Here is a 20973-nt window from a genome sequence, read left to right on the forward strand (position 1 = left end):
GAAGCACGACTCACGCCCGGTCCTCACAGCTTTACTTCTGCCAGTATCTCGTCTCCTATCTTCCAAACTTTACAGAAGCTCTCCTGCGAGGAGAGCCATACACATCCCCATACACATCTCTGCAGCTGTTATCGATGACCTGTGCTGCACCACAGTTGCCTCGGTGCCGCTTTTGTATAGCGCCATTTTACCGTGCATAGTGTACTTTAATCATTGCGGCACGCGGATTGTTTACTAACTCAGGCGTTCCGGGAATGCTTCCGACATTGGCCCGCGAGACAATGATCATGCCCTTTTGGACATCAGCTAAAGCGCTCCGTTTCCGCTTTCTAACAAGAATTGCATTGAAACTTCCTGGCAGATTAAAACTGTGTGCCCGACCGAGACTCGAACTCGGGACCTTTGCCTTTCGCGGGCAACTGCTCTACCAACTGAGCTACCGAAGCACGACTCACGCCCGGTACTCACAGCTTCTGCCAGGAAGTTTCATATCAGCGCACTCTCCGCTGCAGAGTGAAAATCTCATTCAAGAATTGCATTGTTTTCCGCATCCTCCGACACACTAGCTTTAAATACCGTCGACTACTAGTGCTGTCATTTGCCGTCTGTGAGTCGTTATTGCAACTTGACTTCGAACATAGGCGGTGGTCACATTTATGTGACTGGACTGGATACTGACTATGACGTTTGGGGAAGGTTCGGTTTTGTGATGAGTAAAGGTTTTTCATTTACCTGCAGACTGAATCGCCATACAGACCGCATAAGGGGATCAGAGCGTCTTATAATCTGATATGAAATGGAAAGAAGCAGTCCCAAGATCAGTGTCTGGTCCAGACTTACGTACGGTTGCATCTTTGGGCCACTCTTTTAACGAGTTTATCGAGAGCTTTATGTTAGCGTGGGCGCATTACAAGAGGTTGACGTGCCACAATTGGAGTACCAACAATCTGACATCATATTCCAGCAGTACAGAGTAACACCTCCCTGATCTTTTAATGTCTGTCAATTACCGGGTGAAAAGTTTGTCGATAGATTTATTGGCCGAGACGGTCCGATTCCGTTGTTGCCACGATAACCTGGCATCATACCACTAAATTTATTTTTTTCATTTTGGGATTTTGTGAGGGATCAGGTGAACCAAACAAAAGTTACAGACTTACAAATAGGAAAACACACAACCGCAATGCATCTCAACACGTCGCCGTGGAGTTCCTGTGCTTACGTGGAGAAAAATTGAATGTACACATACGTAAATACTCCACAAGCCACGGTATGGAGCGTGGCGGAGGTTACCTTGTACTACTAGTCATTTCCTGTCATGTTCCACTCGTAAACAGAGCAAATATCTCTACATCTCTGTACTAGGCCTAATTTCACACATCTTATCCTCGTGGTTCCTACGTGAAATGTACGTTGACGGCAATATATCTTGTCAGTCAGCTTCAAATGCCGTTCTCTAAATTTTCTCAACAGCGTTTTACGAATACCGATTGATAATCGATCGTGCACTAGGGGTTTACACATTGACGTGTACGAGTGAGGAAACAAAACTTTATGAGTCATCTTGTCATATGTTGAATATCAGTTACAGATAATCTAAAATAGTTTTGAAGTTATTAAAGTCAGAAGCTGTGAAGATACTTTTTGGACACCCCGAACATACAATAGGGGTACATATTTTTGACTGGGGCTGTATTACCCAGCAATAAGTTAAAATAGTCGACGAAAAAACAAGTAGTCTTAATTCTTTCCTTCATACCTACATTCATTCCTTATTCATTCATTCCTCCACCCAATTCACTTCTTTATGAAATCATTTAGTCAGTCTTTTAACCATTCAGGGCACTGATGAGCTCACTGTTTAGACGCAACAACACTAATCATCATCATCATCATCCTCCCCCTCCTCTACTGGCTCATTCATTCCAGTGTTAATTCCTTCATCTACCAGTTCATTCGTTCCTTTAATCATTTATTCCTTCCTTTACATATTTATTTATCCCTTTATTTATTTATTCCTTTCTTTATTCATTTACCTAATAATTCCTTGATTTAATCATTCCAGAATGTCTAGTACAGGCATCACAAAATCGTCCGCCCCAGTAGCTGAGTGGTCAGCGTGACGGATTGCCGTCCTCCGGGCCCGGGTTCGATTCCCGGCTGGGTCGGAGATTTTCTCCGCTCAGGGACTGGGTGTTGTGTTGTGTTCATCATCATTTCATCCCCATCCGGCGTGCAGGTCGCCCAATGTGGCGCCGAATGTAATAAGACCTGCGCCAAGGCGGCCGGACCTGCCCCGCGAGGGGCCTCCCGGCCAATGACGCCAACCGCTCATCATCATCATCATCACAAAATCACATTAGATCCAACGACTCTCCTTGTCTGGAACTGTTCTAGAACGTTGTTAGACATTCAGACTTTAAGTCAAGTCACATTACTTTACGGACAGATTCGCTTTTGTCTCATTAACAAATATTTCATGGTACATCCTTCAATTTAATCATCTCGGAGTAGACTGAATACGTGTCACGGCGGCTGGAGTACGAATGATAAGAGATTACTCCTATATTGCTACGGCATCATGAACTTCATTTGAGTACATAAAATAAGTCTCCAGAATAAAATCTGGATTGATGGTTTTTCTGTTATTAAAATCTGTACCCACAAACCACGCAAACGATGTATTACAGATTCCACTCTAAAACTGACCCGCCCGTATTGTCAGAGAAGCACAGTCCTCGCCCCACCCGGGTGTTGATGGATGTATGCGGGAGCTGCAGACAGTCGTGGGCTAGCCACGCACCAGCAGCTCTGGACAGAGCCTGCCCCGTGTAGAGCCCTAGAGCTCTCCAGCAGCCTGGAGCCGTTGGCCACATTCCAGCCGCCAAATCAATATTCGCCGAAAGAGCGTCCCGTCGCGGCCCCAGGGGAGAGCTGGGCTCCGCTAAGCCTGGGCCGCCACAGGTGTCCGCCCACCCAGCAACAGCTGCACCACCACCCACCACCCACCACCAACACCATACCTGACCTGGCCACTGCCTGAGGCTCGCTTGCTGCCCTGCACTGAGTATCGCCACCTACACTCGCTAGCGAAAGCACGAATATACAACGAGGTGAAAAAAATAGCGATATGCACGTATAAACATCGCGGTAGTATCTCGTGCAGTAGGTATAAAAGGACAGTGCATTGGCGGAGCTGTCATTTGAGATTCACGCTAAAACGTCTTCGACGTGGTTATGGCCGCACGACGGGAATTAAGAGGCTCTGAATGCAGAATGATAGAACAAGCTAGACGCATGGAGAATATCATCTCCGAAATCATAAGGGAATTCAATATTCCGAGATCCACAGTGTCAAGAGTGTGTCGAGAACACCAAATTGCAGGCATTACCTGTCTCCACGGACAACGCAGTGGCCGGCGACCTTCACGTAACAACCGAGAGCAGTGGCGTTTGCACAGTGTTGTCAGTGCTAACAGACAAGAAAAACTGTGTGAAATAACCGCAGGATTCAATGTGGGACGTAGGAAGAACGAATCGGTTATGATAGTGCGGCGAAATCTGGTGTTAATGGGGTATGGCAGCAGGCGACCGACGTGAATGCCTTTGCTAACAGCAAGACACCGTCTACAGTGGCTTTCCTGGGCTCATGACCATATCGGTTGGACCCTAGACGAGTGGAAAACCGTGACTTGATCAGATGAGTCCCGATTTCAGTTGCTAAGAGCTGATGGTAGAGTTCGAGTGTGGCACAGACCCCACGAAGCCCTGGACCCAAGATGTCATCAACGCACTGTGCAAGCTGGTGGTGGCTCCATAACAGTGTGGGCTGTGTTCAGATGGAATAGACTGGCTCCCCTGTTCCAACTGAAGCGATGATTGATCGGAAATGGTTATGCACTGCTATTTGGAGACCACCTGCAGCCATTCTTGTTCTTTAAGTATGTTGGAATTTTTATGGAAGGCAATACGCCGTCCCACTGGGCCACAGTGGTTGGTGATTGATTTGAAGAACGTTCTGGACAGTACGAGCGAACGGTTTGGCCTCTCAGATCGCTCGATATGAATTCCATGGAACATTTATGGGACATAATCGAGCCGTCAGTTCGTACACGAAATCTTGCGCTGGCAACACTTTTTCAATTATGGGCGGCTGTCGAGGCAGCATAGCTTAATACACTCCTGGAAATGGAAAAAAAACACATTGACACCGGTGTGTCAGACCCATCATACTTGCTCCGGACACTGCGAGAGGGCTGTACAAGCAATGATCACACGCACGGCACAGCGGACACACCAGGAACCGCGGTGTTGGCCGTCGAATGGCGGTAGCTGCGCAGCATTTGTGCACCGCCGCCGTCAGTGTCAGCCAGTTTGCCGTGGCATACGGAGCTCCATCGCAGTCTTTAACACTGGTACCATGCCGCGACAGCGTGGACGTGAACCGTATGTGCAGTTGACGGACTTTGGGCGAGGGCGTATAGTGGGCATGCGGGAGGCCGGGTGGACGTACCGCCGAATTGCTCAACACGTGGGGCGTGAGGTCTCCACAGTACATCGATGTTGTCGCCAGTGGTCGGCGGAAGGTGTACGTGCCCGTCGACCTGGGACCGGACCGCAGCGACGCACGGATGCACGCCAAGACCGTAGGATCCTACGCAGTGCAGTAGGGGAACGCACCGCCACTTCCCAGCAAATTAGGGACACTGTTGCTCCTGGGGTATCGGCGAGGACCATTCGCAACCGTCTCCATGAAGCTGGGCTACGGTCCCGCACACCGTTAGGCCGTCTTCCGCTCACGCCCCAACATCGTGCAGCCCGCCCCCAGTGGTGTCGCGACAGGCGTGAATGGAGGGAGACGTGTCGTCTTCAGCGATGAGAGTCGCTTCTGCCTTGGTGCCAATGATGGTCGTATGCGTGTTTGGCGCCGTGCAGGTGAGCGCCACAATCAGGACTGCATACGACCGAGGCACACAGGGCCAACACCCGGCATCATGGTGTGGGGAGCGATCTCCTACACTGGCCGTACACCACTCGTGATCGTCGAGGGGACACTGAATAGTGCACGGTACATCCAAACCGTCATCGAACCCATCGTTCTACCATTCCTAGACCGGCAAGGGAACTTGCTGTTCCAACAGGACAATGCACGTCCGCATGTATCCCGTGCCACCCAACATGCTCTAGAAGGTGTAAGTCAACTACCCTGGCCAGCAAGATCTCCGGATCTGTCCCCCATTGAGCATGTTTGGGACTGGATGAAGCGACGTCTCACGCGGTCTGCACGTCCAGCACGAACGCTGGTCCAACTGAGGCGCCAGGTGGAAATGGCATGGCAAGCCGTTCCACAGGACTACATCCAGCATCTCTACGATCGTCTCCATAGGAGAATAGCAGCCTGCATTGCTGCGAAAGGTGGATATACACTGTACTAGTGCCGACATTGTGCATGCTCTGTTGCCTGTGTCTATGTGCCTGTGGTTCTGTCAGTGTGATCATGTGATGTATCTGACCCCAGGAATGTGTCAATAAAGTTTCCCCTTCCTGGGACAATGAATTCACGGTGTTCTTATTTCAATTTCCAGGAGTGTACTCCCGCAGGGGTCTTCCAACGACTTGTTGGGTCCATGCCACGTCGGGGTTGCTACACTACGCCGGGCAAAAGGAGTTCCGATACAATATAAGGATATATCCGATGGCGTTGTCACCTCATTGTACACTGTTGTACAGAACGCAAGAACGAAAGCAACTTTCGAATCATGTGACACTGCTAAGTAACATAGCTCGATGGAACGTGGGCCACACATGGTAAAAGCGCAACAGTACGCTACAGTATAAAACAGAAGGTAGCTGAAAGAAATACGCTATGAGACGAAAAGAAATGCTCCTTTATTCAAGACAGTAATTACATTAAACTCGCCGCGATTTATGATGGTCCGTAACATAACGAAAGAAGGGATATGGTTCTTAATAGAATGTGCGATCACCACGAATGGCAATGCATGCTCTCCTATGTGCTCCCAAGCTGCCGACAAGGCTGGTAAGGTGGTGAGGTGCTCTATTCCTTCATCAGCGCGTTTCAAAACTGCTGTATTGTCGTTGGTGCTGCATTACGTTTCCCAAACGCATCGCACACGTGTTCGAAGGATTTAAGTTGGCAGAAGGGGAGGGACGGTCCATTCGCTGAATATCGTCCAGCTCTAAGAGCTCTTCCACCTGCACAGTCCGATGTGGTCGCGCATTGTAATCTACATAAATTAAGTCAGGTTCGAAAGCACCGCTGTAAAGACGCACGTAAGGAAGCAGTACAGTGCATCATGTTGACCGGTGTGCGTGCTGTGTTCGCAGATTTGGGGTTCAGTACCCCCAAGCAACATTACGACGCATTTGCGGTACGAACATACTAAAAGCCCTGCCTGTATGAGAGGTTGGGGGGGGGGGGTGAGTGTGGGGGCTACATTTGAAGGTCATTTCTGTACGTTATTATTGAATAACTCGAAAACAGCCGCGTAAACGTATCCCAAAAATGTAAACTACACTGAATTTCCTATGAAAAAAGTGATATTCATTTTCTTTTGTATGACCTATAGTTTGCGCCCAGAGAGCGAGAACACACTGAAAACCTCGCGGACCGCTCCTGCACAGTAGCTTAGTTTACTTTTTTTAGGTCGATTTGAAGTAATTTCCGATTTGATGGATCACAAGTGTCCTTTATCAAACTGTTCGCCTCGACTTCCCCTTCACCGCTGTGGTGCGTTGTAAACAGTTGTCGTTTACACTGTGTAATGAAATACTGCTTGTAGAAAGCTGCACAGATATTCAGCCAGATCGCGATAGGGTTTGAAGCGTGTAACGATTGACAGCTTGCTTTAAATGTTTGAAAACACAAAAATACCTGGATATAACAATCTGTAGGGATGTAAAATGATCACATGGGCTCAGTCGCAGCCGGAGCAGGTGCTGGAGTTCGGTTCATTGCTAAGATACTAGGACGAGACAATCAGTCAATATAGCAGTTTGCTTACAAAATAGTCGTCGACCTATCCTTGAATATTCCTGAAATGCGTGTTACTCGCACCAGAAAGGACTAAGAAGGGAAGCAAGAATGGTAACATCTATGTTCGGCCCACGTGACAGCTTTACAGGAATGCTGAAAAAGCTTAACAGGCAGACGCTTAAACATAGATGCAAACTATTCCGGTGAAATCCAGCTTACAATGTTTCAATTAGTATGAACAAAAAGCGAACGGAGAGGTTCGTGGAAGGAAGAGAGTATGGAATGGAAGGAAGACTACAGTGATGAGAATCAGCAATCATGAAAGTTTCCGCAAAATATCATTGGAAGGAAAGATTTTGGTACAAGTAAAATCCTTTACACACAGCGGAAGTTTGGTGACGGAAAATCGGAACTTCATGGAGGAAATAAGAAATTCTATGGGCGGAAAAGCTTTCCAAAAGATGTGAGTTATGTTGACAACAAGAAGAATGCTCATAAAAACAAGAAAGATATTCACCTAACGTCTTGCCTAGGGTGTAATGCTGTGTGGCAGCGAATACTGAGCAGCCAGAAGGAGGAAAAATACTTGGATGATTTTGAAATGTGGTTGAGGACAAGAATGCTTGAAGTGAAAATTAATGACAGAATGACTAATGAAGTACTTCTCAGAACAGGAGAGGAAAGAAAATTCGTGGGAATAATAAGATTGAGGGAAACATCTTAGCTCAGACACACACTAAGAAGCAATCCCCTGCAACGAGATTGCCGTGGAGAGAGCGAGGAAAGATGACTTGGCATACTAGAGTATATTAAAAATGGATGGAGTTAGAAGCATATTAAGGAAGTGCCTCAAAACGGCGAAAAGGGAAGAGTGTCGAATCGAATCTTGTTTAAGACAGTTAGGGTAAGACATTCTAAAACTGATACAGGCAAAACTTTCTAAAAAATGATACACGCAGTCTGTTCATAAGAAAACCATACCAATGAAAAATGTTCCTACTTTCAGTTATGCTGACGTTGTTTAAGAATAGCCAGTCATAATTGGATTTTCCATCAGAAATTTAATTTTGGCAGTAAAAAGTAAGCTCGAGACTGAAAATAGGTGTGCACACAGTTCTAGAACATTTACTCTTACGCAAGTATTGACTTTGTATCCAACAAATTTGTGTTAAATACACAGAAACTTTCCTCTATCTGCCACATTATTCATTATTGTCACATTTTTTTGTATCGAGATAAATATTAAGCAGTCAATATAATCCTTCAGTATGGTACATTCCATGTGATTACAGGATTCCAAAAGTAATAAACTGTCGCCTGCGTCGCAGCTACAAGTCACACAGCGGTGTACTGCGGGTTGCTGCCCTTCCCATACGCCAGCAACACAACTGCCGATCACACCTCAAGCAGCAAACTCATTGCTGATCGGAATAGCCTCCAAACAGGAATAGGCCAAAACTAGGGAACTCAGAAAACTATGCCTGTGAACAAAGCTGTGGCAAGTAAATGAAAAATAAAGGAAGTTGAGGATACCGACCCTGATTCCGACATCTCTTTGATGAGTGTCGATTCCTTTGGAGAACGCACACCAGATCCTACCGTAAAGACAGATCCAGCACATGTAAGTGGATGATTTCATGTCTTGGCTACATTTCGAGAAGGAAAACTGAATTTATACAGCTAAAGATATGACTGCTCCATACAGGAAGTACTGTGAAATGACCTAGAAACTATGCCACTATAGTCTATGTGCAAGGAAAAATGTGTTTCTCTTTCAATGGAAAAACACATTCTCTTCTTAATAAGAGTGATGTGGAGCGAGGAGTGATGTGAATAGAAACTGTAATTTCCTCATGCTGCTACGGGGGGGTGGGAAATATCAAACGAGGAATCTGCTTTGTGTTTAACAGTCCTGTTGATGTTCATGAAAAAATATGAGATAGTAATTCTCTTTTGCGTATCTCTTAATTTTGTAATAGTGTCAATGAATTAAGTATAATTTTGAACATTCCTACCCATTGATAGTTTATTTCATAGTATTAAAAACAGGAAAAACAAATCGAGGTATTTCTCTGGTTCCTTCTGACTTGAATTTCATGGCATAAATATCCTACCAATATCCCCCACAGTAAATTGCCAGTTATACATATGTATCGTTTTGTAGGTTCTCTATCTCATTTCTAAGACCTCACCTTCTATCCGTAAAGTACATCCCAAAATCACATGTGCATCATATTTTTGACTAGGCGTATCATACTTAAGAGTTTAAGTCCAATAAATGATAAACTGTTTTTGTTTTTTCTAGTCTACATTTGCAAATTACAAAATTAAATACAGTGTTATTTGAAACCAGCTTAGACTTTCTAGCAATTACAATTTTTTTCCTAAGAGCTACTATTTTTTTTCAGAAATACAAACTAAATTTGTTATCTTTTATCGTTTTTAGGTCAGGTTAACCTTTATCAAAGGAGAATAAGAAGAACTGGAACAACATACAGGAATAAAATTAGGATGTGGGATGGAAGAAAATGTACAGTAAAAGAGACAAAAACAATACGCTAATGAGAGAGTATTAGAGTAAGCGTGAAACTGATTTAGTACCTCAAACGTGGTGTATAAGCGGAAATAGTGTAAGAGAGAAGTAAGAAACTTGATAGTCTTCTCAGGCTAGCCCATAACGAGTGTGACAGGACTGATTCACGTAGCGTGTACATTCATCTCTGTTAAAAACAATGCTGTCTTTGCGACCTTATTTTACAGTTCATTACCTATGCTACCTCTCTCTCTCTCTCTCTCTCTCTCTCTCTCTCTCTCTCTCTCTCTCTCACACACACACACACACACACACACACACACACACACACAGAGAGAGAGAGAGAGAGAGAGAGAGAGAGAGCAGCGCACATACGCACGTACACTGATATGGGAATAATGGCTGTGCCGTAGCGAATGCACTTGCCAATTTCCAACCGCAGGCGAGTGTTTGCGTATTCGCCGGCGTGCTTCCGATACCGAGGCAGAACTGGCGGTAGAGATGCTATGACAATGGCGCCAGTCTGAGTGTCGGTGTTAACGCTGGGACGGCTGAAGCGCTGAGCGGGAGAAGTAATCACTCCGGCGCCGCTATTCATACGCTCTCGTTACTTAGCGACTAGCGGAACATGCGATAGCGTTGGCAGACCTGAAGCGGCTGTGTTTTGTTCAGAACGACGCGCCGTTTTACAGCTCTGATAATATTTCTTCGCAACGCACGAAGACGTATTTTCGGAATTATTCGCCAGACTTGATTTATGCTGATATGATACAAAAGGGAATGCATTCCGTTTTCCTACTTGCTGGTAGAAGAGAACGGGAATAAGAAAATTTCTTAGCCCTAATTTCGTGCCACAGTCGTAAGTTTCCGAAACAACTTTAATGCGTCTGGTAAGATGTAAATGGATCGTATATTTCCAACCATTATTTTAAACAAACACTAGTGGCTAAAATTAGATACCACCAATCACTAGACAGAGAAAGTCAGGCGTGCATTATTTCCACGTGCTCTGCCATAACTATAACAATATTCCATTCTCACTGCGCGTGATAGCTGAGACTCTAGACTTCTAGAGGCGGGAAACAAATGGATCCGACGACTTCCCGCCCGAGGTGTTTCTGAACCTCTTGTAGGTGCCGCTGGTAGCGTAGCACTTACCCCTTTTGCACCGTGACATTTCCGATCAGAACCTCCCCCACTGTTGCAGCTCACCTTGACGATCGAAAAATCAACGCCTAGAATATTTGTGATCGGAAATACCACGTTGACGTCACGGATTGCGAAGCTCACGGTCGGAAAATCCACGAAACCATACAGATTATGTCACGTAATAACGCTATTCCACAGTCGAAGCAAAAATTATCAATACTCGCATCGACTGACAAAAACTGTATGATTTCTTCACAGATTACTGAATCACACATGACCCACGAAACAGACTGAGCAGAAGTAATGCATAGACATAGGTAATATATCACTACAGGTTATAACAACATATTAGAAATTTATTTTTTCTTGTTTTATTAAACTATTTTTAGAGCAAATACAATCTACTGGCTATAATGTGTTATTTATGACGAAGAGAAAACTCATGTATATGAAACACACAGTCAGAGTGTGTGAAGTCTGGAGTGATCAGTCTAGTAAATAAGTTACCTTTGTAAAGCAATATCTGTCTTTTGTCTGACATACTTCACTTGTTAACTCCCCCGTCACCTTCTCTCCTCCTAGCCGCGATCTTTTAAGAAGCATGTATCAATGTAAGTTTCTTTAAGTGAGAATAGTTACTTATGTTTGTTCAAACATTGAGTCATTCTTTTGTTTCGTACCACTGACACCCTTGGTATGTTATTGACAGGTTTTACAGTGGAAGTGCGGGTGAGTCTGTTTCTATGAAGGTAAATAACCGGCTTGAGCGATGTCTGTTGAGCTCTCTAACTGAGATCGCTACGAATTGTAGTAATTATTCAGGACCTGATTGCTATTTAATTTTACAAAGTCCAATTTGCTACTGCAAACAATACTGGTGCACTTAAAATGTTCGAAGATGACAATGTTGGATCACTCAAGTAGTCAGCAATTTCGAATGATGCCCTCTCCACACAGTTTTATCAGATACCAGAAGGCGAATTTGCCACTGGAGATTCAAGTAATGTTACAGCTGCGATGAGTAAAGTCACGTTAACGGCTACGTTTGGAACTGCTGCGAAGTATGTTGCTACGGGTACACGGTACAAAGTAATGTTACAAAAACTAGAGACTGTGTTTGGCATGATGTCTGTGAATAAAAAATTAGGTGATATTGATCAAAGACAAGAGAGTACGAACACTATGAAGGGAATTATGAGTTAAAGAAATGGTAGCACTGAACAACAAACGAATAACATGACTGAAAACTGTGATAAAAGAATACAAAAACAAAATAGCGTAATGATGACTTTACTGCCATATAGTTAACTTTTTCATCATTTTTTGATAATACTAGACACAAAATAAATTAAACATCATAATATACATTACAACATTTTACATCTGTTATTACTGAGTGCTTGGAAAAATGAAAATGTGTACTAAATATGACCTATTAGAGCAAAATCTTAATTTTAATGCTGGTACAAAGTTACACTCTCATTCAGCATTACTTCAGACCAGTCTTAAAAGACAAGGACTTTTTCCTATATCTAATGCTCCAGGCACATTTAGATCGTGCCAGAAGGAAATCAGGTGTTAATAACAAATAAAAACAAACAGTGTTATTTCACTACTGTTGGTGTACGTTGAAATTCAAGATATTTGTCTCGACATGGTGTTGTCCAACTTAAGCCACTGTCACCAGAAACTCTCTTCACGGTCAATGCAATCAAAGTATAATGACAAGCCTAAGTAGGAAGTCGGAAAGACAACTGAAATACTAATGAGAAGTTACAGAAGTACTTCTAGTGCAAAATAATGTGTAAGTGGGTGGAGCAGCAGCTATTTGAAACAAAAATGATAAGTGGTACAATGATACCCTGACTGGTAAAACGTTAACCTGACTGACTGTAATTCAGAAGCAAGATAATCTGGTTAACGAATACAATGATTTAACTAGTCAGGACATACACGTTTCCGAACAGAATGAAGATCTATCTGAACAGTTTACTGAAACATGTACAAAAAGTCACTTCTATACAAACAAACAATAGCAACTTAGACGAAATGCAAGAAACTTTAATACAAGAGTTCTCTAAATGGCATGAAAATATCCAAAGTCACCTTAATGATCAGATAGGTAACAGAGAAAAGGAGACGGTTTAGGACTGGCATAACCCAAGAGGCTTAGGTAACTGAGACCGATGCTGTTTATCATAGACTAATATCCAACGAAAATACTTATGTGTTGTTATCAGTTGCCATTAAACCATACAAGCAGGAGCATGGGGACAGAGGCCACTATTTCTTCTGTTATGTAAGAAGAAAGCCTATTAACACACAAACTGCTTCAAAATTTTACCTTGATGACTAGCAGCAGTAATGGCAATGAGAAAAAGTACAATAATAGTTGCAGTGCGAGTTATTTCTAGCAGCTGCGTGGAAAGTTTTGTCGGCGTGCTACGTCGTAAGATGGAGACGTCATTTCTGTGACGCAAGCTATGACGCGGCTACTACGTTACACACGCCATGCAGAGAGCGGTCGGCCATGCACACCGATAGAAACCGAAATCGTTAACGTTCTCCAGATGATGACACAATACACTGAATATGAAACATTACACAAACAACGAACCACCAGAGAGGGTAGAAGAATTTGAGTCAGTTACTTGTGACTACAACCCACTACCAAAAAGTTAAAGAACTTTATTCATACATAGATCTTAAGAAATACGTTCACCCAATATAGGAGTAGAAAGTGAGCAATGAGGTTACGAAATTAAAATTCTTTATATAAGGTCATACTCCATATTTATTATTTGTTCAGTTAGGCTCCAATGAGTGCTTTCAAATTATGGCAGATCTAGGGTAAAATAAAAGTGAACGAGTAATTTTTAACTATTATGAAGTAAATAGCGTCCGAGGTTATCTCTGTGATGCCTTACCTTTGTTCTTCTAAATGAATCTTAATAATATTTTGTAAGTAACTAGATTATATTGATGGCTAACTGCTGTTATTCAGTAGATACAGACTTTTTGTGGTGAGTAAGGGTACGTATACAACCACTGTTACTTTCAGGATAAGTTCGTAAAAAGGAATGGGAGTCAGATGAGATGGCCCAAATAAGTATTTAGGTGCAGGTTGGTCGAGAGCATGGAATATTGGGAAGGGTCGAATGGATCGACTTTCCATAAAGAGTGGAATTTAAATAATGGACTTGTAAAAAAGTGTGTAAGGGTTTTTACGGAATGATTATGTAATAAAACAGATACAGTTTCATGCAGAACTGGTAAAGTTATCTATAGAAACCAGTTAAAATATAAATATTAGCAGTCTCAGGTGTCTGAATGACTAAGTAATGCGTAACAAACGTCTATACGGACCTAAGTTTAACAGTGTCAACTGACAAAATAAATGAATCCTCTACTCTGAAACCATGATCAGTAAACAACAGGAACTGTTCATTTACAGCCCTTTTTAGTAATTATTCCGTTTCTACAAAGCAGATTCAAGCAAGCTTATCACCACATATTGATAAAAAATATAGAACGAAGTACCGCGGGGCTGATATGAGGATTTCTCTCTCTAATATATGTAAGTAAGTAAGTAAGTAAGTAACGTTAACAAATGGAATCTGTAAAAGCATTAGTGTTGAACCCTTACAATAAACCATTTGTGTTGGTAATGTAATCAAGAGCGCAAAGAGACTTCAGTCTTTATAATTACTAGAGGGTGTGCTGTGCTCTACCTTGAAGATATAACTTTTAGTGTTATATAGCATGAACTTAAAACGAGCACCTACTAATGAAAAGTTATGATTACATGATGGTCTGCTGATCTTGTAGAAATACAATAACTGAGTGATATTATCTGCAATTCTGTGTGAAGAGTAGGTAATAAAGATTTTGTCAATTAGTGTACTGCCTCTGGATCATAGGGTCCCGGTTTCGATTCCCGGCCGGGTTGGGGATTTTCTCTGTCTGGGGACTGGGTGTTTGTGTTGTCCTCATTTCATCATCATCATCATCATCATCATCATCATCATCATCATCATCATCATCATCCGTGATAGTGACTAGACTGCACTGTGAAAAAAATTGGACTGTGAAGAAATTGGGACTTTGTTCGGGCGCTGATGGCCGCGCAATGGAGTGCCCCACAACCATTATCATTATCATCATCATCATCATCATCATCAATTAGTGTTAATAAGCAAGAAAATTTAATATTATGCTTGACACACTACGAGAGTGTGTCTGATTGATATGTTAAGGTATATTCAGTGTTTCAGTCATTGGACTCTCTCTTACTTTCATGAGTTATGTACATATGTACGTATACATTCGTAGTCAGTAAGTAAATAATGACAAACTAAAATAATTATTAGACTACTACCTAATATGTGAGCAAAAGAAACAAAGTTATGGTTTTAAATTGCTTACTGCCAGATAAAAAGAATTTATGCTTGTACTTCCTACTTATCTTTACAAACAAACGAATAAATGAGAGGTACAACGAAATTCAAGGTATAAGTCTCAAATAACTAGATTTTTTTCTATTCTTTCCTTCGTTAAGCTCTGCAGCTGAGGTTTTCATTCTTTGTCTCCTTTGATGAGACCTATTTTTTGTACACTTTGGTGCCTGCTTTGTTTTTGGTCGTGGCATAACATAAGCTTGCAGGTAACTGTGCACGTTTAAAGCGAAATGGTAAACTGCTAGAAACAAGTGGGGTTCAGGATATAAAAATTCACTCACCTGCGCCACTTCTCATCAAAATTTCCGCTTCTATGATATTACGTTCGAGAGAATGAACTTCAAGCTTCTGTGACTGAAGCGTTCTGAGGAGCGAGATGATACATGACGTTCTCGATCAGAGTTACGTTGTGCCTCGCTTTCGGAAGGAATTTCCAAAGAGCGAGCTACAGCTGGATGTTCGAGCTGCGGCAAGTCTTGCCTCACTGTCTCCACTGCATTCTAGAGACCGCATGATCCCCAGTATTTTAGCCACTCTGGTGTATTCAGAAAGACGTGAGGGTTTGCTAGGCATTTGTATTAGGAAAAAAAAATGACAAGGAAATCAAAATGTAATGAGTAGGCACCCAAATCACAAGACCAATAATTTTTTATTTTTTATTTACTGGCTTTCAGGATGTGTCGAAACAGCCACCTCGGCAATGGAAAGAGGATACAACAGCGTGTTAGGACAATTCAGAATATTCGTTAGGCTCAAGCCATATCCTGGTACGAAGTTACATAGGCTTGTATTTGTCATGTGGCGCCACGCAGGACATGTTCGTGTCTGTTATGAAGGATAACACGAGACTCAGTCCGTGGCGGAGAAAATCTCCGACCAGGCCGGGAATCGCACCCACGCCTTTCGGTTAACAAAGCAAAATTCATAAATTCGTTTTTTCTTGTAAGGAATGTAAATAAAACCTTCGAAAGAAGCATTGCAATGTCGTTAAAGTTGTAATGTACATGGCGAAATCAGTAAATCCGTGTATCCTAGTCAATGTTAGTTTGTATTCGTAAAGATAAGATTGCCGAGCCTAATTCTATCACTGACGTAAAACTTCGGAAAATTCATCTGTCGCTGAGTTCTTATAAAACAAAAAAAGAAAACAACGGCGCCATATGTTGATTCTTTGCTGTACTACACTGTGATGATTAGGCATCCGAACTACTAAGCTGAGACGACGACTCAAGATAAGACTAAATTACGGTATATTTCTTTCCTCGTTTCGATTTGATGATGATAAAGGTTACACGTTGCCCCAAGCTATGTTCAAGTTACCTGCGAAAACCCCATGAATATTCATCTAGTAGCTTTGGAGATTGTCGTGTTCAGACAGACAGACACAGCGCTTTTACAGGATCTTGTTAGTACGGACAGATATAGATGACAGCTCGTTCCTTTAATGAATCGCGGTTTACTGATTGTTGAGTAATGCTCTTAGGTGCAGATATTAGCGCGGTGGCGCTTCGTCCTGAAGCAAATTGTCGACATTTCTGAACATAACCAGGTACTTGATTCCTGGAACCATCTTCCCTTGAACATTTAAAGATCTGTATTTTTTTCCGACGAAACGATGTAAATCACTTGAATGTTTGAGGTGTCTCCCGCTTGCTTGCCTATGGTATATGGATGCTGTGTTTCCAGTTCTCTCACGCTGTGGTGGTTCACTTGTGCACTTAAATGGCACGTAGCCTCATTACTGAATACCAAACACGACACGAAATGATTTTCCACCTCCAAGCTTAGAAGTAATCCCCACAGCAGTACACCCTGTTTTGTTTTAACAGTTTAATATTATATTGTTGCATAAGATTTCGGGCGTGCAGCCGCATAAATTTCCCTTCTTCTTCTAGTATTTCGGCTGCATACCGTCCAGCCATCTTCAGAGTGAGTCGTGTCACCTCTGCTCACTCTGAAGATGGCTGGACGGTATACAGCCGAAATATCAGAAAAGGTAGAGAAATTTATGCGGCTGCACGCCGGAAATGTTATGGAACAATCAATGCGCAGCGAAAATATGAAGTTAAAAATATAGCTCAAAACTGAAACGTTGCCGCAAAACGCGGCGGACATGCACATCTCGAGTGGCTAACACTCGGCATTCCTTTTCCTACTGTGATTAAAACTCATACGAACGTCTGAGCTCTGGCCTTTCCTTCCCGCCAGTAGCGACACATCGCTGTTTGTAGCGTCGGAGGGTCCCACGCTTCTGCAACATTACACAGGAAGGTTGTATTCATCTTTGCGCTAAATTTCAAACGTCTGCATAGCAATGGGAGACAGGTACGGGCTTTCAAAAAGGTGACCCTTCAATTGTGGTACGCAGCATATACAGGGTGATCCGTTGATAGTGACCGGGCCAAATATCTCACGAAATAAGCATCAAACGAAAAAAATACAAAGAACGAAACTCGTCTAGTTTGTAAGGGAAAACCAGATGGCGCTATGGTTGGCCCGCTAGATGGCGCTGCCATAGGTCAAACGGATATCAACTGATTTTTCTAAATGGGAAACCCATTTTTATTACATATTCGTGTAGTACGTAAAGAAATATGAATGTTTTAGTTGGACCACTTTTTTTCGCTTTGTGATAGATGGCGCTGTAATAGTCACAAACGTATAAGTACGTGGTATCGCCGGCCGTGGTGGTCTAGCGGTTCTAGGCGCTCAGTCCGGAACCGCGCGACTGCTACGGTCGCAGGTTCGAATCCTGCCTCGGGCATGGATGTGTGTGATGTCCTTAGGTTACTTAGGTTTAAGTATTTCTAAGTTCTAGGGGACTGATGACCACAGATGTTAAGTCCCATAGTGCTCAGAGCCATTTGAACCATTTTTGAACGTGGTATCACGTAACATTCCGCCAGTGCGGACAGTATTTGCTTCGTGATACATTACCCGTGTTAAAATGGACCGTTTACCAATTGCGGAAAAGATCGATATCATGTTGATGTATGGCTATTGTGATCAAAATACCCAACGGGCGTGTGATATGTATGCTGCTCGGTATCCTGGACGACATCAAGTGACCGGATAATTACGTTATTTAAGGAAATAGGAAGTGTTCAGCCACATGTGAAACGTCAACCACGTCCTGCAACAGATGATGATGCCCAAGTAGATGTTTTAGCTGCTGTCGCGGCTAATCCGCACATCAGTACCAGACAAACTGGGCGAGAATCGGGAATCTCATAAACGTCGGTGTTGAGAATGCTACATCAACATCGATTGCACCCGTACCATATTTCTATGCACCAGGAATTGCATGACGACGACTTTGAACGTCGTGTACAGTTCTGCCACTGGACACAAGAGAAATTACGGGAAGATGACAGATTTTTTTGCACGCGGTCTATTTAGCGACGAAGCGTCATTCACCAACAGCGGTAACGTAAACCGGCATAATATGCACTATTGGGCAACGGAAAATCCTCTATGGCTGCGACAAGTGGAACATCAGCGTCCTTGGCGAGTTAATGTATGGTGCGGGATTATGTGAGGAAAGATAATCGGCAATCTAAATGGTGCAATGTATGCTGGTTTCCTACGTAATTTTCTACCGATGTTACTACAAGATGTTTCAGTACATGACAGAATGGCGATGTACTTCCAACATGATGCATGTCCGGCACATAGCTCGCGTGAGCTTGAAGCGGTATTGAATAGCATATTTCATGACAGGTGGATTGGTCGTCGAAGCACCATACCACGGCCCGCACGTTCACCGGATCTGACGTCCCCGGTTTTCTTTCTGTGGGGAAAGTTGAAGGATATTTGCTAAGTGATCCACCGACAACGCCTGACAACATGCGTCAGCACATTGTCAATGCATGTACGAACGTTACGGAAGGCGAACTACTCGCTGTTGAGAGGAATGTCGTTACACGTATTGCCATATGCATTGATGTTGGCGGACATCATTTATAGCATTTGTTTCATTAATGTGGTATTTACAGGTAATCACGCTGTAACATCATACGTTCTCAGAAATGATAATTTCACAAAGACAAACGTATCTCTTTGGAATAACCGAAATAAAATGTTCGAACGTACCTACATTCTGTATTTTAATTTAAAAACTCTACCTGTTACCAACTGTTCGTCTAAAATTGTGAGGCATATGTTTGTGACTATTACAGCACCATCTATCACAAAGCGAAAAAAGTGGTTCAAGTAAAACATTCATATTTCTTTACGTAATACACGAATATGTAATAAAAATGGGGGTTACTGTTTAAAAAAAACGCAGTTGACATCCGTTTGACCTATGGCAGCGCCATCTAGCGGGCCAACCATAGCGCCATCTGGTTCCCCCTTCAGGCTAGACAAGTTTCGTTCTTTGTAGTTTCTTCGTTTGACGCTTATTTCGGGAGATATTTGGCCAGGTCACGATCAGTGGACCACCCTGTATTCTAGGCTGGGTGGCACAAGCGCTCTGTGTGCAGTCTCCTTTCAATACTGACTGCATTTTCCTTGCATTCGATCAGCGAACCACTGTCTGCCACCTGCTTTATCGTTTTGGCTGAGATTATGTGTCGTTGCCTTTCATATCGCTACAAATTGTTACATTGAGGTATTTGATATAAGTCGACCGATTCCAACTGTGTTTCATTGACAGTATTTCGTGTTTTCGTTTTGTGCAGTACACAATTTCACATTCGGAACATTTAACTCAAGTTGCCGATCATTGCACTAAAACAAACATACGCCGTCAGAACAGACCTTGAGGGCCCAACGGTACCGACCGACCGCCGTATCATCTCAGGCCTTAGGCGTCACCGCATGCGGATACTAGTTTGAAATCTTATCAGAACCTGACTGAACATTAGCACATCTTCTTTCAGAGGGTACAGCTCGCGTACGATAAGGTGGCGGATGTGCAGTGACCAGTTTTCGTCCAAAGCACTGGGCGGGTGTAACGCCGGAAATGCATATCCTCCTATTTCCATCTTTTGTACTATAAATTCGTTTTCCTTATTTTTGTTACCTGAATATATGACATTTCTGTGTCTTTACATATTGTAATTGTTTTACTATTTGTATATATATATATATATATATATATATATATATATATATATATATATATATGCATTTATGTCGATGTATAGTTGGTTTGTTTTACAAATATTTGTATTTTTACGCTGGGTCTTGCCTAGGGAAAACTATGCTATCGAACGAATACATCGATAGGTCGTGTGGAGAACCAGAGTGTTTAGGATCTTTGGTAGTGTTAACTCTGCCGCGTGGAGCGCGGGCAGGGCAGAGAGAGTCTGGCTGGGGTAGTGCAGTGGAGCAGGTATGTTGTGTGAAGCTCCCGCGAGTTTCCGCGCTTTCGGGGTTTGGCAGCATGTAATTGCGCTCGACTTGCGATGATAGTTTCTGACATGGTGTCGCGGACGGGAAGCATTATCTGGCGCACATCAAGAGCCCGTTTCGTCTGGTGACCGTGTCGAGAAGAAGGCGCGCCAACATCCAGCTTCTGCAACAGCGACGGCCGACAATGAGTGACTGTCGCCACCTCCTCGATCGACGGCTTCAAACCTTCAATCAACCAACAAGGAAGACTGGAAGCACGTAAAGTTTTAGAACTGTATGGCAGACCTCAGCTTTTCAAACTTTTAAAATTGTTCCATCACAAAATTACAGCAACTTAGCATGAACCTTTGTTGCTCATTGTCCCAATTGCATTGCCAAGCAGGGTCCATTCCTTTTCCGAAATGAACCAGAGTGTCGTTGAAATTCAAACGCCAGCATTAAAGTAATATAATTCAATTTCGCTGCTTTAATTTCAAAGT

General features: G+C 43.0%; 1 protein-coding gene and 1 non-coding gene across 2 annotated transcripts in view; both read right to left on the bottom strand.

The window, feature by feature from the left end:
- Window positions 1-20973, bottom strand: part of LOC126095669 (uncharacterized MFS-type transporter C09D4.1-like) — a 570358-nt gene that overhangs the window by 32171 nt on the left and 517214 nt on the right. The gene's annotated exons all lie outside the window — the stretch shown is intronic.
- Trnas-cga (transfer RNA serine (anticodon CGA)) lies at window positions 373-447 on the bottom strand. Its single transcript has one exon. It is a non-coding gene; the product is annotated as a tRNA-Ser (tRNA).

The sequence above is a fragment of the Schistocerca cancellata genome, chromosome 8, assembly GCF_023864275.1.
Source record: "Schistocerca cancellata isolate TAMUIC-IGC-003103 chromosome 8, iqSchCanc2.1, whole genome shotgun sequence".
NCBI lineage: Eukaryota > Metazoa > Arthropoda > Insecta > Orthoptera > Acrididae > Schistocerca > Schistocerca cancellata.